Source organism: Corvus moneduloides, chromosome 1 (genome assembly GCF_009650955.1).
Source record: "Corvus moneduloides isolate bCorMon1 chromosome 1, bCorMon1.pri, whole genome shotgun sequence".
In the NCBI taxonomy this organism is placed as follows: Eukaryota; Metazoa; Chordata; class Aves; order Passeriformes; family Corvidae; genus Corvus; species Corvus moneduloides.
Window position 1 is genome coordinate 162,809,541 of NC_045476.1, and position 17,005 is coordinate 162,826,545.

At 49.0% G+C, this 17,005-nt stretch overlaps 1 protein-coding gene across 1 annotated transcript in view; it reads right to left on the minus strand.

The window, feature by feature from the left end:
- PTP4A3 (protein tyrosine phosphatase 4A3) overlaps positions 1-6,138 on the minus strand; it is a 44,003-nt gene extending 37,865 nt beyond the window's left edge. The window contains exon 1 of the mRNA XM_032134514.1: positions 6,060-6,138. The gene's annotated coding sequence lies outside the window, so the exon portion shown is untranslated. The remainder of the gene's footprint in view (positions 1-6,059) is intronic.
- Between the last annotated feature and the right edge of the window lie 10,867 nt (positions 6,139-17,005).

The window sequence follows — 17,005 nt, forward strand, 5'->3', positions numbered from 1 at the left end:
GCTATCCATCCTCCCAGTTTAACACAACTTTGCTTCCAGCAGCGCCCCACCTCCAACTGTTGTGTTGCACATGCAGCTAATAAATAAACATCATACAGACAATAAAAAAGTGTTTTTTAGATGTTGGGATAATCAGAGCAATTGCCCTGGAGCCTTTCCTTGGCGTGCCAGGGTGCAGCGCAGTAGCCGGCAGCTCCCAAACCCTTCTCCGGAAAAGTTCAAACCCTCAAATACTTGGAATTGCTCTTTGAGGGAATTTATTTTAAAGCCGCTTTAACGGCAGCTGGGAATTACCAGGGAGGCACTTTGCTCTGCTATTTCCCAGCTGCTGACCCCGTTTGCATGAAGGGGGCCCCGGGCAGCTGCCCAGCTGGGATGCTTGGGGACATGTGCCGAGCCAGCACTGCCTGGAGTTGCACCCAAAATTCTCCTTGTCCCAGCTCGCAGCAAAAGCACAGAGAGGGGCTGCTGTACATGGCAGGAGTGAGAAAAATTAACTCCCACATCCAGCAGTGAGGGCGTGAGCTGAGATGTGGTAGGGTTATTTTTTAAGACCCTGTTCCCATGAGGGCTGAAAATTGTACCCAACCATGTTGCTTCCTCCCCAGAGCAAAAGCACAACTGGGAAGCTGTCAGCCTCCCAAAAACCAAATCAACATCCCAATGTGCTGGTGGCACGTTGTTTTTTAAGGAGCATTTTGGTCTTTAAAAGAAGAGTTATTGAGCAAAATCAGTGACAGCAAGTCATCAGCTAAATGTCGTCAGGACAGCAAGTGACAGGTCCTGATGGAAGGCTGGAAAATGCTACCACAGAGCTGTGGCTGTTTCTCCTGCAAACCCTCCATGTCCCCATTTCCCTGAGAGGGTTATGGAGCCCTTCCCCCTCCACACCTACATAGGGACGCCCTGGCCACCCCACCTGACTCAAGCCCTGGGGATGAGCTGGGAGACCTGGAATAGGTGCAGGTGGCTGGGAGGGGTCTGGTGGCAGACAGAGGAGCTCCAAGCCCAAGAGCTGCCAAATGCAAACCCACCTGCAGCCACCAAAGCGAAGGGGCCCCCAAAGCCACAGGCAAGGGTTGGCCTGATAGGCATCAGCCCCCTGCAGCACTCGTGGCTTTCTTCTCCCTGCTGTCATGCCTGAAAAACATTTGTGGAAAAACACTGCAGAATGAACAGTGTTTGAGTGGCAAGTTGGAGAAGGAGCTGGGGGAAGAAAACAACTTGGCAAGGAAGGAGGAGCTGAAGGACACAAGTGTTCCCATTTTGGTTCAGAACTCCCTAGGGTGCTGCTCGGAGCATTTATTGACCAACTCGCCTGCTCTCAACGAGCTGGCCTTGCAAACAGTGGCAGGAGGGAGGCTATTCCTGGTCAAGGCATGTACAACAGCAACACTTTCTTAACTCAATAATCAACCAGTGACACACAAAACACACAGTCAAGGACTTTCCTGGAGAGGGCTCAGGCTCTGCAGTTGCAGAGTCACCACAAAAAGCCATCAGGTGCTCTCATTAAATGCTTCAGGGGTCCCCAAAAAAGGGGAAAAAAAGCCAAAGTCCAGCCAGGCAGACACAATTTGCTTAATAAAATCAAGGTGCACACTTGACTCCAGCAATGCAGCAGATAGAGAGGACTGAGTTGCCTCTCTCAGTATTAGAAGGAAAATAATTATTGTCACGATAAAGAAAATGAGATGCAGCTAGGTCAGGTTCATTAAGGGTGAAAGGCAGTGGTTTGACTCCAAACCCAGCTGTTCTCCCCAGCATTGATACGATCTTCCCAGCACAAGTCTGTGCAGGAACTCGTCATCCCCCCCTGCTCCTTGCAACACGATAACACAGCACATCGCCCCCAGCTCCCAAGTTAAACATCTTATTAACTGCAGTGACGTAAAAGAGGAAATCTCCGAGAACTATCGCAGAGATGAGAGGGAACACATTTACCATCAATAGGCGATGATACTGCTGCAGAGAGATCTGCATGTAAAGCAGAACCCAGCCCCTCCTTCCCCTCCCTCCTCTAATCACTCCATGTCATGGGAAACTAAACCTGACATCCAAACAGCCCCGATACGAGACACTCGCTGTAAAAATATTTTTAAGATTGAAAAACAACAAAAAAACTTGCCTTCCAGGAAACCATTTGGATACAAACCCTGTGCAGCTGCAGCCACCCTCGGTGTCCATATTCATCCCTCCTGCTTCAGCTTGGAAATAAGGCAGGGTGGGGAAGGGGAAAGAAAATAAAAAAAAAACGGGATGGGGGGAAAAGAAGTGATATTGCAGCTGATGAGCTGCGAGAGGCTGTTGGCAAAGTGGTCCAGCAATCATCTGAAATTCAGACGGTCACGTGTGGGCTCTGTCTGCAGCTCCCGCGCAGCCCAGGCTCAGCACTTCGCCCAAGTGCACACGCAGCAATTCCCCGCGCAGAGCTCTCCCGCCCCACTCCCACACACTTCCCAGCCCGTGCCCCATCCCAACCATACCCAGCAGGTTTTGGTGCGGCAAGGTGACCCAGCTGCTCTGGCTACAAAGGTGGATTTTTGCCATGCGAGTGCAGGGCACGCTGAAAAGCATCACTAAGCTGCAAAACCACCCTCCCTTGGAGCTTCTCCACCTAAATCCCAGCCCTGCAGGCAGCGCTGTCTTCTCCATCAGGATGTGCCAGCGGCCATCACCTGGGGCTGGTGGGGGGTCCCACTGGCCTGGAGGAATGCCCAGAATATTCTGTACCCAATCCCGAGGCCAGTCTGTCCCTGGGCAACCCTGGGCACGTCCAAGAACAGCCCCTGAGCTCCCTGGGCTGCTGTGATTGCATCAGAGAGCAGTGGGTGAGCCCAGACACCTCTGGGGTGAGGTGGCAGCCAGCTTCTTTCTTTCTTTCCTTTTTTTTCCCTTTAATTTTCATTTGGGACATTGCTTTGTGTCCAAGGGATGCCTCAGGCTCCATCTGCACTGCCCCAGAGTGCAGCAGCTCCTGGGAACTCACCAGGACCAAGCAATCACCCTCTGCAAAAGGCCATGATGCGGCTGCAGAGACCCAGCCCCACTGTCCCATCCCCAAAAATCTTCAGGGCAACTAAACCGAATTTTTTTCTCTGCTTGCACCCATTCCTCATATATATTAGCAAGAGGAATTAGGAGACTGAATGTTCCACATCGCCTCGGCTTCACCACCCGGCTGGAGATGCATCGCATGGCACTGAAGTCAGGCAGATACAGTGGGACTAAAAAAAGAGCATGGTTGCTTTTTTTTTCTTTTAAAGCCGGATTGCCTTTCACGGTGACTATATTTATAGGTAGAGCTGTTGAAATTTTAAGGGCTCCTCGCCACAGGAATCCGGTCGTGTCCCGTGTTCGCAAAGTGGCGTAACTTGGCAAAAATGAACATTTAATAGGCCAATGGGTGCTGCTTCCCTTACTTAATTTTGGGTTAAATCAGAAGGGAAAAGGACAAGAAGTAAAATTAGCCACACACGCTGCTGCCGTGTGCCACAGTCTGTATTTTCCAGATTAGGAACGTAATGAACACGGGACTTCACACCCGCCCCTAGACCGGCAGTTTCCTTTTCTGTCGATGACCAAAAAAATCCAGCTTTCGCGGGTGTTTATTTTTGCTTTCGGTTTGGCTATCCATGGCACACACAAAGCCTCCTCTGCACTTCATTTTATGGTTGAAAAACCCCATCAGGGTTCAGCTGCAGAGCGGTAAAACTTGCTCTCCCCGTCCAAAGCTGCCCGGGAACACCACCCGCCAACACGCCGCAGCACACGATGCCCAGAAACCATGCGGTCTCAGCCCAAAAGTTGGCAGTTTTCTTACACAACAGCATGCTACGCTGCTAAACCCCTTTTTTATTTTAATTTACGCTATAAAAGCATGTTACACCCTGTCTAAAGACGCTACCACCCCGCTGAGCATGTCTGGATGCTAAACTTTGATTCCCTATGACAACGTGTGTCTATTTAAGACAAAACCCAAACCATAATTAAAGTTATTGATAGGAGACGATGTTTACTGTTTGCTATTTTAACATCAAGTGCTGATGGATTTCAAGCCACTGATTTCCATGACTTGCAGGGGATGATGGAGCTGGAAACATGCCTAAATCTTGGGGTTTTTGATCTTTCTCTGGGCACTTCTGCTGTCAAATCAAAGAAATGCACTTAACAGGCCAATCCCAGTGGATGCTTCTCATCCAGGATTGCCTTGACTGGAAGCCGACGAGTGATTTTTGAGCTATCAAGGCACATATGAAAATAAAATAGCTGTAACAAAAGCTTTTTGCTTCTGCAAGCAGCCCTCTCTCTAGGCAGCGCCAACAGGGCGATGGCTCATGGCAGACACTGACACAAGTTAACCAAAGTTAATGTTTTAATATTCTCAAGAGGAACAAATTTCAGGTTGGAGCACTTACCAAAGGTTAGAAGTCTCTTCACTTGCCCAACTGTCAAATTTGGTGGCATCTGACATCCCCAAAAAGTGGCTGTGTCAGAGACTGTGCTACATCAGCCCCTGCCAGCCAGCACCTGTTAATGTATTATAAATGTATACCTGCATGTATTATAAATATTGGTGCAGAATATTGGTGGGTCCACAAACCCACAGCTTTAAATCCACCTGCAGCATTCTCAACATACACTAGCTATTAGCAACGATGTGATAAAAAAATCAGTGATCATTATAACAGTGGAATTTAAATCCAGCTCACAACCTGGTAGGGAGATTCATGACATTTTGTATATGGAAAAGCCACCAGCCCCATTTATCCACATCACGCTTTTTCCACTGCTGCCAATAAATACACCACTTCATTAAGGCTCAGTTTTCTTGCTGATCCTCCTTTGGCCATAAGGATGCACATAAACCCAACCCAGCAGCCCCAGACACTCGGTTGCCCCGTTTACATTTCAGCTCCTTTGAGCAGAAAGATGAAGCTGTAACCAAATGAACTGGAGAAACTGGCAGCAGCACAAACCTGACAGATTCCAGCTAATTGCTTGGATTAGTAATTCCAGTTGCATGCAAAAATCCACCTTACCTACAGCAGAGAAAGGCATGGCATGGGGTGTCCTCCTGCTCTGTGACCTGCCTGCCCAGGGAATGGGAACTACCGGCATTCCCAAGCCCCCACGCCACGGCCAGGCCAGGCAAGGCTTGTTAGTCTAACGAGACATGCTCAAATACAGAATCACTGAATCATTCGGGTTGGAAAAGACCTCCAAGATCACCAAGTGCAACCATCAGTGCACCTCCACCACCATGTTCACCACTAAACCATGTCACCAAGGGCCATATCCACGCGTTTCCTGAACACTTTCAGGGATGGTGATTCCACCACTTCCCTGGGCAGCCTATTCCAAACACGACCCAGGAGCGGCCATCCCTGCCGCAGCTACCGATGCAGGGCAGCCCGATTCGTTTGACGCCGTTTCCTCACGAAGAGGGAAACGTCCACGGGGATGGCGAGACCGGACAGCCTGGAGCACGGCGCTTCCCCCCTTGGGCCCCTTGTGACACCGATCGCTGCGTCCGGCCCCGGACGGGGGTGGAGAGGCCCCGTAGAGCCCTGACAGTGCCCACGCTACATCCCACCCACGGAGCGCGGCGGGATGGGGTCTGCCGGGATGCTCCGCGTCCGCACCATGGGGTGGGGGACTGCGGCATCGCGCGTGGGCTCCCAGCGGGGCTGTGGCGGGGAGGAAGCAGCGTGCGTGAACCCCCCGCACCGGGGCTGCAGCTCCCCTCCCTTAATTTTGGGTTCAATCTGACGGTGCTGTAGCTCCGCTGGGGGTCGGGGGGGCACGCACGCTGGTGCTCCCCCCCCCCCCCAGCCCCAGGATGGCTGCAGCGGAGCCATCACCCCGCTCCGGGGGGACATCGCACGGCGCAGCCTCCTCCACATGCCGCGGTAGCCCCGCAGCCGGCGGCGCACGGACCCCTCCCGCCCGCATTGTTGCGCGGGCGGACACACGTGCAGCAGCAGCAGCAGCCGCCGCCGCCGCCGCCGCCGCCGCCGCTTCCCCTTGCCCGCCCGCCTCCGCGCCCGCGCACTAACCTGCCCGCCGGCTCCGCTCGGCTCCTCTGGGCTGCGCTCGCCCCGCGCCCGGCTCCGCTCGCCGCCCGCCCGGCTCCGCTCGCCGCCCCCCGCCCGCACATGCAGCCGCCGCCGCCGCCCCGAACGCGCCCGCGCACCCGGCCCCGCCCCCACGCGCGCCGCCGCCGCGTCACGTGGCGCCAGCAGGAGCCAATGGGAAGGGCACAGGCGGCGGGGGGCGTGGTCTCGGGGCTGCGTGGGCGGGGCCGGCGAGGGGGCGGGACCTAAAGGGAGTGGGCGGGGTCAAGGGTGAGGGGAGTGTGAGGGTCGGGGGGAAAAGGAAAAAGATAAGGAAATGGAGCAAGAAGGGGTGGAGCACATCTGCTGTGGAGACAGATTGGGAGACCTGGGGTTGTTCAGCCTGGAGAAGAGAAAGCTCCGCAGAGAACTTGGAGCCCCTTCCTTAAAGGGTCCTTAGACCCTGCTTAAAGGGTCTCCAAGAGAGCTGGAGACGGATTTTGGACAAAGGGCTGGAGTGACAGGAGAAGGGGTAATGGCTTCAAACTGCAGAAGGCAGGTTTAGATGGGATATTAGGAAAAATCTCTTCCCTGTGAGGGTGGTGAGGCGCTGGCACAGGTTGCCCAGAGAAGCTGTGGTTGCCCCATCCCTGGGAAGTGTCCAAGGCCAGGTTGGATGGGGCCGGAGCATCCTGGGATAGTGGAAGGTGTCCCACATGGCAGGGGGCTGGAACTGGATGACCTTTAAGGTCGCTTCCAACCCAAAATATTCTGTGATTCTCTCATTCTTAGAAAAAGGAAATGAAGATGATGAGGAGGAAGAGGAGGAGGAAGAAGAGGAGGAAGAAAGAAAATGGTGATGACAAGGATGAAGAGGAGGAGGAAAAGAAGAAATAAGAAGGAAGAGGAGGAAGAAGAAGAGGAGGAAGAAAAAAGATAAAGATGACAAAGGTGAAGAGGAAGAGGAGAAAGAAGAGGAAGAAGGAAGAGGGAGAAGGAAGAAGAAGGGGAAGAAGAAGGGGAAAACAAAGATGACAAAGAGGAAGCTGAGGAAGACAAAGAGGAGCCTGGGGGCAGGGTCAAGGGGAGACAGCACAGGCCTGGGCTCAGTGCAGCAGTGTCTCCTGTCCTCTGGGGGGAGATGCCCGTGGTTCCCTGACAATCAGGCTGGATGAAGGAAGGACGCTGCCCGTTCCTGAGGCTATACAGGATATATTTAACATCTCCCATTAGTGGTTCTGGGTACGCGTGAGGCACAGGGGTCACCCAGTGTGTTGCGGACTCAAGCTGGCACAATTCAGGAGCTGCTGTCACTTTATAGCCAAGGGCCTCGCCTCAGGTTGTCAGCCTTTGTGTCTACAACCCATGTCTAGACCTGTGGTGTAAAGAACCACCATAAATTCAAAGGAACAGGAGCAGAGCACCTGACGCCATTGCAAGTTTTCATTTATTTCTAACTTGTCGAGGACTCTCTTAGCAGAAGTCACCGCAGAGGCAGACAAGGGCTTCAAAAAATGAAAAGAATAATAGGAGGGTTGGGGTCACAGGCACAGAGGGATGAGGTGATTCCTCATGAGACACAAATACGTGTCATCTCTATGAATATCAGGAGATCCTAAGATGTTGTTGCCTTTTAAGGATATTTTTACCTTTTCCCTGAAAGGCACTAAACTTGTGTCCTCTAAACCAGAATGGTCTGACAGTGCTTTATGTTTCTGAGAACATTGTTCAAAGTATGCAGTCCTCCTCTCTGTTTAAGGGATGACCTGGAAGCATAGATCACAGAATATCCTGAGTTGGAAGTGACCCACAAGGATCATTGAGTCCAACTCCTGGTCCTGCAGAGGACAGCTCAGAAAATCACACCTGAGAGTGTTGTCCAAATACTTCTTGAACTCTGTCACGCCTAGTGCTGTGACCACTGCCCTGGGAAGCCTGTTCCAGTGCCCAACCACCCTCTGGGTGATGAACCTAATATCCAACCTAAACCTTCCCTCACAGAGCTTCAGGCTGTTACACAACACAGCCTTGACATCCCAGCCTGGCAGGACCTATGGCAAGTCCTCCAGCAGGACTTGAGAAGGGCTGATTTGGCATATGACTATTTGAAAAGAGTAAAGGAAATAAGTTAAATTTACCAAAGTTTCTTAATGCAATGAATCTTATACAACTACAGTAGTATATGTGTAAATGTATGAAATGGATCCTTGGATAAAACTTTGGAATCTGTTGATTGATTTCAAAGGATATTCAAGACATTTGGTGTCTCCAGGTTTGAAACCCACAGCTGGATGAAAGGGATTTTCATTCTCTCCTTCCCCTTCCCCTCTCAACACAGAGCATAAGCTTAACCTTGGTTAGGCATTAGCAAATTCACACCTTGCAAGGAAGTCTGCTGAGAACAGAAAAAAACCTGTGACTTCCCTTGCTGTTGACATTTAGGTTCTGCTGTCTGACTCCCTGCTACTTTTTTGAAGTGAGAAAATTATCTGTTTTTCACATCAACGTTTTTTTAATGAAAACTCAGAGTGTGACTTTCGGTGGTGCTAAAATCAGTCTGGCAAAGCCCAGGGAAAGCTTTGGAGGGCAGAAGTCCTCCTGCTAACATTGGTGATGGTGGGGCCCAGGGAGAAGTCTGCCTGTGACTGCTTTCTTTAAAAGCCAAAAAACCTGAGAACTGAAACAAGCAAACAAAAAAATCCAAAGAAAAATGTCGCAGTTGCTGCATTTGGTTGGGTATTTTTGGTCAAATCTTCTGTTGTTAGAAGAGCATGACCCCTTTCCCTTCCATGGGGATTCCCAGGCATGGTGGGGAACTGCGCTTGTCTCTGAGGGAATATGTTTGTTTTTCTGCATCCTTTATTGTTTGTAAAAAAGACAGACCCGCCTTCCTCTCAGACACAGCAAATGTCAGTAATCTGGTTTTTATTTAGCGGAGAACCTGAGAGCGGTGGTTGGCAAAGCCGTTCTTTTGCTTCCCATCTGAAATGTCACATGGCAAATTGTAGCGCTCGAGCACAACCTCAGCTTGACAGCTCTGGCAGAAGAAAGAGGGCCAACAGCATGAGGCTCCAGCACATTCCCTCAGAAGTGCTGTCAAGCCCAGCTTGATCCCTCTTGCATGGGTGAGGCTTCAGCAGGGTTCAGAACCCTTCAGAAGGGTTGCTGTGCCTGGGAGCGTCGCTTCTTGGCCGGGGGTGTAAATTCATACCAGTTTGGCTGCTGCTCTTGGGCACCACAGAATCAGAGAATATCCTGAGTAGGGGAGCTTTTGTCCATTGTGAGCTGGAGGGGAAATGGAGGCATTAAAAATTGATGGGCAATGCAACTGGGGAGCACCTTCGGGTCTCCTGGCAAGCCTGAATCCATCTTCAGTCAAGCCCCTGCCTTGCTTCTCTGTATTTTAGGAAAAGAAGTAAAGAGAAATGTTTCCACAATCAGGTCACAGCCTTAAGAGGATCAAGTAGGCTTCATGTTAGCTGTAATTTCTGAATTTGAATGGATTTTCAGCACAAGTATTGACAATCTCCTGTGCACGTGAGCATCCTTGAGCATGTTTTTCAGCCTAATACACTGAAAAGCAATGTGGAAGGATTGTAACCTCTGCACAGATGCTAATCCCAGCGGGCTGTGTTTACCTTAGTGTTAGTGGAAAGCCTGGCTATATTTTAATGTGTGCTTGTCAAAGTGCTTGTATTACAGCTGGGACACTTTCCTGGATCTAGCCCACGCAGCCTCTGTGTTTGCAGAAAGGATGGAAATGCAATCCATACACCTGCTTTGTCTAAATTTCTATAATCTTTTTTTTCCTGCCCCTTCTGTCATTTCCATTTCAGCCAAACTCAACTTCCTTCAAGCCAGGACAGCATTAACAGTGAACTGATGGAAAAAATGGCTCTGCTTTTTGCCACCTCCAGACGGCACTTCTCACAGCCAGTGAGACGTGTCAGAGGAGGAAGCAGCAGAAAAGTGATAATTCTGGGTTGGAAAGGTTGCAGGAGGAACCACTCCTCCAGGGTAGGAAGTGAAACATGAATTCTTGAGATGTCACTGTTGATGTTCCAGTGCTGATGCCTCCTTCCCATCCTTGTTTAAATTGAGCAAATCCTCCACCGAATTTCTCAGCCACTGGAGCTTATGTCTTGACCCTCTACACCAGGTACTCCTGCTCCTTCGGTGAAGCAATTATTGCCTCACATTCCTCTGGGGCTGCAACATCTCAATGAGGTTTCCTGACTCAGACATCACATTCACGGGCATGACAAGTGACCCGGATTTCTCCACCTTGCAGAAGTCCCAGAAACTGCTGTGTGTTGACTAGTGGATACCTTTTCTTTCTGGGAGAGATAAAATGTTTAAAAACATGAAAGAAACACCCCAAAACAACACACCAAAAACACCCAAGTCCAAAGCCTTTGCAATAGTTCAGATTCTAATATTATTTTTTTAAATTTAGCTTTTCCTCCAGTAGAGGCTAAAAATGGAGCACTTAGCTCTTCAAGAAGAGTAATTTAATAGCTGGACCAGCACTTGGAATTCACTTGAAGGCACTGACTAATTCAGCACATGAGCGAAACTGAAGTTCACTCATATGTGGTAACGCCTTTCTTTTTCCCACACTCATCAAAACCTTGTTTGCCTACTTCACAGATTCCCCAGGTATTAATAGCCAGCGAAGGCTTCAGAACAGAAAGAGCTCGGTCCAGAGACTCCGAGGTTGCACTTGGATGTAAAAGAGATGGGGGAGGCTATGAAGGAAACTCTACTACCATTGCAGATATCCTGTTTTTTTACAGCTGCCCTTCTACACAGCTGAAGTTCAGTCCTGCTTTCTCAGGCACAGGGCATAGTCCAGGGCTCTCCTCTGGGCTGAGAACATCATGAAATCCTTGCAGGCACCACAATCTGGAATGGCATTTTAACCACATCAGGGAAGGCAGGATGGGTCTCCCAGGGCAGGGCTTCTTCACATACAGTCCCTGCACTACTGGTGGTCCCCAGCGTGCCTGAAGGTGGCCTGCAGGATGATTGCAATTAAGAAAATGAAACCGTACACACTGCATTCCCATGCACGCGAGCCAGCAATCAGAAAGGAGATGAAGTAACAGTAGCAGATAAAGATTTTGAGTTTGAGGTCCTGGTGATGGTTCCTTCATTGATGTTGTCCTTAAATTTTGTGGGGTTTTTTTGTGAAAGAAGGTGAATTGATCATCTGATTTAGGGAGGTTGGTGTGGGGCAGCTGGTTGCCCCACTTCATGTGGCACTGGAAACCAGGGCTGGTCCATGCTGCAAGAGCCCTGCTCCTGCCAGAAGTTACCTGCAGCCAACCCCACATACCTATTCAAAGCACCTTCGTTTTCCTCATTACAGGACATTCTTGCATAATCTTGCTTGTATGATAAGGAACAGTACCTACTTTTATCTCACGCCCAGGCCTCCAGACTTAGCCAGGCCTAAGGAAAGGACTATTCTGTAACCAGCTCCACCTGGGAGTGTAGACACATCCTAAGGACATGATACTATCTTCGTGAGGGGAGAGGGTGTTGCCCCAGGCATCCAGCAGTGGGACTCACAAGCTGGTGTGGAGACAGCAGTTGGAAAAAGGTGAGAAACACGGCACTCAGAAATTTCTTTGTGCCTCAGAGGAATTTCCTCTTTGGTCCTGTGAGAGAAAAAAACCCCACAGTGCTTCATGTCTTTTGTTTGGGGTGACTTTGCTGTTTACTCTGGGGAGTGTTTTTGAATGGTGCTGCTGAAAACTGACTGAGGGAAGGGGGCTCGCCTACCTTCACCTCAATAACGAAGTGTCTGGATTACCAACTGAACCTCAAATAAATTGACCTGACACCATTCAAACCAGTAGAGTCCCAAGGCTGTGCATGGGGTAGATCTCTGGCCCCAGCCATTTGTTCTCCTATGAGATCTGTAGGATCCCACTTGTCTGGTCCTGCATTCACCACTATGTAGATGTTCTCAGTATTGATGAAAGTATTGATGGGGTTTAGCTCACACTACTTTGATGAAACCTAAAACTTTGGTAAAAAACCAAGCACCTGAAGCAGGATCTGGCCTTTCCCAGGAGATTTGGTTGCATTCAGTGATGAATGTGAAAGAAACTCATGGTTCCTGGGATGGCCGAGGCAGTGGATGAATGAATCCATTTGCAGTTGGGAGCGTGGTGGGGGGTAACAGGGCTGTTTTTTCCTTGCAGAAGTGCTTCAGGTGATCCAGCACAGATCTGCACTTTTCAGGAGACAATAGCAACTTGTCTTTAAGCTTAAACTGGAAAGAATTCTACTTTCAATCCTCATGGGCCGTGGTTTAATACTGGTGGTGGCAGCAGAGTGAGCAAAGCCTTCTGATGATTTCCTCTCCATTTCGTGGAAGGTGGAGGCCAGCAAATGTTAAGTGACTTTCCCAAGGTCATGTAGGAAATCAGTGGGGCAGGAGCCAGGTCATGAGAGCATCCTTTCTTCAGAATTTAACAAGAAGTGGACCAGACGTGCAGAGAAAGAACGGGACTTGCCCAAGGTTGTGGGATCATCCCATCTCCTGAGACCGTGGCAGCAAGATTATCACTCACTTCCAGTATTTTCACTGCAAAAGGTGAATGGGAAGGGGTGTGTGGGGGAAACAAGCCGGTGGATATTAATTCAGTTGAGCTTGACTGGACACGCACAAGCAATCTGGAGAAGGAAATAGCTCTAGTTCTGTCTGGTTTAGCAGAAACTCCGCCCACTGAAGCTTTCCGGCAGGAAATCAAGTTACAAACATTAAATGATCTGAGCAAATTCTCATACACTGATCCTACCCTGGGGACAGGACACTTTTTCGAGCTGCTTATTGAGGCTGTAGTTTGAGATACCTTAACCCTTTCTGCAGTGGCACTTCGAGGACATCACAGTTTCTTGTGCTGGCCAGGGAGGAGAGATCACAAGCAAGGGAAAAAAAAATGGATTTACAACTGTTGGGGGTCATTCTTCATCAATAAAGAAGCCCTGAAAGCTGTCTTTATGTGGAGGAAAAAACTTCTACTGGCTTTTTCTACTTAAAAATTGAGATCTATTGACAATATGTTTCTTGGAACACCCTAAAGATGACCAAAAAACGTGTGGTTTCTGGCACCAGCCTTTCTGTGCAAGTGAAACCTCTCAATGGAGAAAGGAACCAAATTGTACTTGTACTGTTTCAGACCCTTTGTTTTTCATTAGGAGAAATGCCTGAGAAACAATGAATTGTCATCGTAAAAATCCACCTACTGCTTCAGCTAAGGGTTAAGATAAGTTGTAATCTGCATTTAAATGATATAATGAACCATAAGGAAATAAACCTTGACGCTTGGTAGTGGCCCCGAGATTTAAAACGAAAAAGCACAGAGAGGAGGGGAGATTTTCTTTTCACGGAATAGGAAGCAAAAAGAAGCACAGCTCATGTTTTTCTCTTTATCCAATTACCGGTAATGTAGATGAATGTCTGACACTGAGGAAAGAGGGGAGGTGGAAACTGCCTGCAGAGACAGCGAGGCTGTTTTTCACATGTTGGATGGTTCAGGGGCCTTGCAGCCCTTCAGCGTATTGCTGGAGAGTGGGAGGGTGGGGATGGCCCCTGCAAACAGTGCTTCCTTCCCGAGCCAGCCGTGTCTCACGTTTCCTTTCTTTTTGCTCGAGGAAGCAGAGCATCTCCCGATGAAGGTCACAGCTTTGATCCCCACGGCTTGCTCTCGTGTTTATGGATGGCCATTATTAGTAACACAGGGTAGTGCATGCACTGCTCCGTGCCTGCCCTTGTCTGACTGCAAGGGAGCAGGGGCAGGGTAACAAAAGAAAGTATAAATAGAGCCTTTTAAAAAGCCTGTTAAATGGGAAGAGACTTTTAGGGAGGAGAGAGAAAGAATGAGGCGTGTTACCATAGGAACTGCCAATAGTTTATTTAAGAAGGGCAAAGAAACAAACACCACAAAAAGACGAAGCCAAGAGGACTTGGGGATTACTGAAGGAATATGTCAGGATACAGACACGAAGGGCCAGGTAAGAGCAGTGAGTTTCTACTAAAGCTGTGCTGAAAAAATTCATCTCACTTTACCTCTGCAAAGTGGTCTGGAAAATGTTACTATGAAATGTGTGTTTCCAGTTAGGGAAACTGCATTTCCAGGTTTTTTGAGGGAAGTGAAGGCTCGAGAAAGGCATGAGAACAAATGTCACATTGGTGAAATCATCAGGAGCAAAGGGCCGCATAACCTCTGACTAATCTGAACCCACTTAATGCAAACTCATGCTTTTGGTCACCCTGATGTCAGAGGAATAGCAGAGGATATTCTGATGTGTTGACGATGAACAGTATTTTTGATGATGATGTGGTTGCCCCATCCCTGGAAGTGTTCAAGGCCAGGTTGGATGGGACCCTGAACAATCTGGTCTGCTGGAAGGTGTCCCTGCCCATGGCAGGGAGTTGGAACAAGATGATCTTTAAGGTCCCTTCTGACACAAACCATTCTATGAGTCTATTATTTTCTGTTCTTTATTGTTCCTTTTCCCCCACAGGAAAGCTCTCACTGGGTCAGGAGCAAATACTGAAGAGTGAGAATGCTGGCAGCTGTGATGGACAATGATGCTGTCTGTCTTCCTTATCCCAGCTGCTGTCTTCACTTCTCAAATGTTTACTCTGGGATTATGTATTTTGTAGGTAAAACAGCTGATTGTAACAATTCACCTTCATTTTTCCCATGTCCAGAAGATGCATCCTGCCTGAAAACCACCTTATGCAAAATGCTGCACATTCACAGAACAGAAAGATGCTTTCTGCCCTGAGGAGAACTTGACACCAGAAAAGAAAGAGCGGATAGAAGAGCAGGTGTGATGGTACTCGGAAAAATCGCAACGGGACTGTCCCACTCTTGATTTTAAAAGCTCAAAGACCAGAAGCAACTCAAAAGTCCCTGCAGTTGGGGTGTATCTTGCTGTTTTGTTTTTAATCTTTTAGTTTCTAAATCAATGTAAGGATTTCCCAGTTCTTGACTTGTAATATTGAAAACTTCAGATCTGGTAGTATTGGAAGGGTTCAAATGACAGAGAAGCCACAAAGAGAGAGCCAGTGTCACTGTGAAGAGAGAGCTAAGAATTGCAAAAGATGTTATTTCTTCTACGAACTGCATCAACAACTTCATCAGGGAGAGAGAAACAGTTGCAAAAGCCTCCTGCCTCTCTGCAGTGGAGGGAAGACACTGGAACTTCCCATCCTTTTTGGCTTCATGATACCATGTAAAACAAGCTGTGTATTTGCACAACAGAGCAGGAGACTTTCTGCTGGGTTTCTATCAAAAGGCCCCTTCCTCTCCCTGAAAAGGAAGCAGATTTTTTTTAAAGCTGTGGAGTATGAGCTGAAAACCCTATTTCTCCTTAATCATAGAATCATACAATGATTTGAGCTGGAAGGGTCCTTAAAGATCATCTTGTTCTAACCCCTCTGCCAGGGGTAGGGACACCTTCCACTAGACCAGGTTACTTAAAGCCCCATCCAACCTGGCCTTGAACACTTCTAGATTCAATTTCTTTCCCCAACACCTCTCTGCTCACTGAGTGCATTGCAGCAGCAGCACCACAGCAGCACCACCACATTACTGATCCCCATGATGAAGTCTGAGGCACAGTTTGAAAGGCTGATGCTTCTGTGAGCCCATTAACACAGACATGTTTGCCAGGGGATGGAAATGACTTCATCCAAAAAATGCCTTAGGTTACCTAACTCAGGCCAATTTTTGTACAAAGCCAAACCTATGGGTGGCATATTTATTTTTAGGTTTTGAGCTAAATTCTCTTCATTTTCTCCCCCAGAGCAAGAGGCGAATCAGAACCCGGCTGCTCCACTTTCTGCATTTCCCTGACCCTATGGAGAGTTATCCCATATGCCCACCCATGCATGAGAAATTCAGGGTGAGCATTTTCGGAAGGTTTCACACAGCCTTTGATGTCTCCCAGCCTGGGAAATTGGTCCTCCTCCTGCTTCCCAGCTTGGAAGGTCTCACTGCGGTATCTGCAAGAGATAACGCTCCCTTTTGCAGTCTGCACTCCGGGTCAATCTGACTGTTTGCTGTGGGACTGCAAAAGGGATATTTCCCTCCAGATATTGCAGAAGGGCCCTCTTGGAGAGGCTGGCCAGCCTGCAGAGCTGGGCAGTCCACACCACTCCTCCCTTCTCACAGAGATTGAGTTATGCCAGGCTTTGACCTAAGTGAAACTGCTGACGGTCACAGGGATTTGACTAATCTCCTTAGGTCGCTGTGAAATTTGCGATTCCTTTTAGGGAATAGAATTTTTTTAATGATTTTCTTTTTTTCCCTTCGGGCTAACTTGCAATGTAAAAATAAACTGGAGCCCACGGTGGGAGATTAATTTCCTCCCAAACTCAGGAAGGGCAGTCAGTCAACACAAGATCCTCCTGGCCCATCCCAGGAGGATGCTGCTCCTGGATTCAATCCTGGAGACAGCTGCTGTCCGACCTTGCCGTAAGACTTCCTTCCCCAGCGCTCTCCTCCTGGCCCTGCTGTAGCCCCGTGGGGTCTTAGTGCAGCTCCTGGGTACAGTCCAAGACATTTCCTTCCCTCCTGGCTCTGCTCTACCTCAGAGCCCTCAACTAGCAATACTTCTGGGGGTGGGGAACTGAAACGATAAAACCCTAATTTCTAGCCATATTTGACCTATCTCCTAGTGAAGGGAGAGCCCACATCTCCCCAGGTATCCAACATCCAGGCGCTTGTGAGTAATTTTGTCTCCATTTTCATGGCTCAGAGAGCCTCTTTGCAGTCTCCTCCCAGGGTAATTGTGTTCTTTCTGTGCAGAAACCCCCATTCCTGTGGTCTTCCCATCAGTCCTGCTTCCAGCATGCTGCTGCCCTTTCCAGAACGTGGGAGGGTTTGCCTCATGCCCATGATACATCTCCGACTTGATCAGCA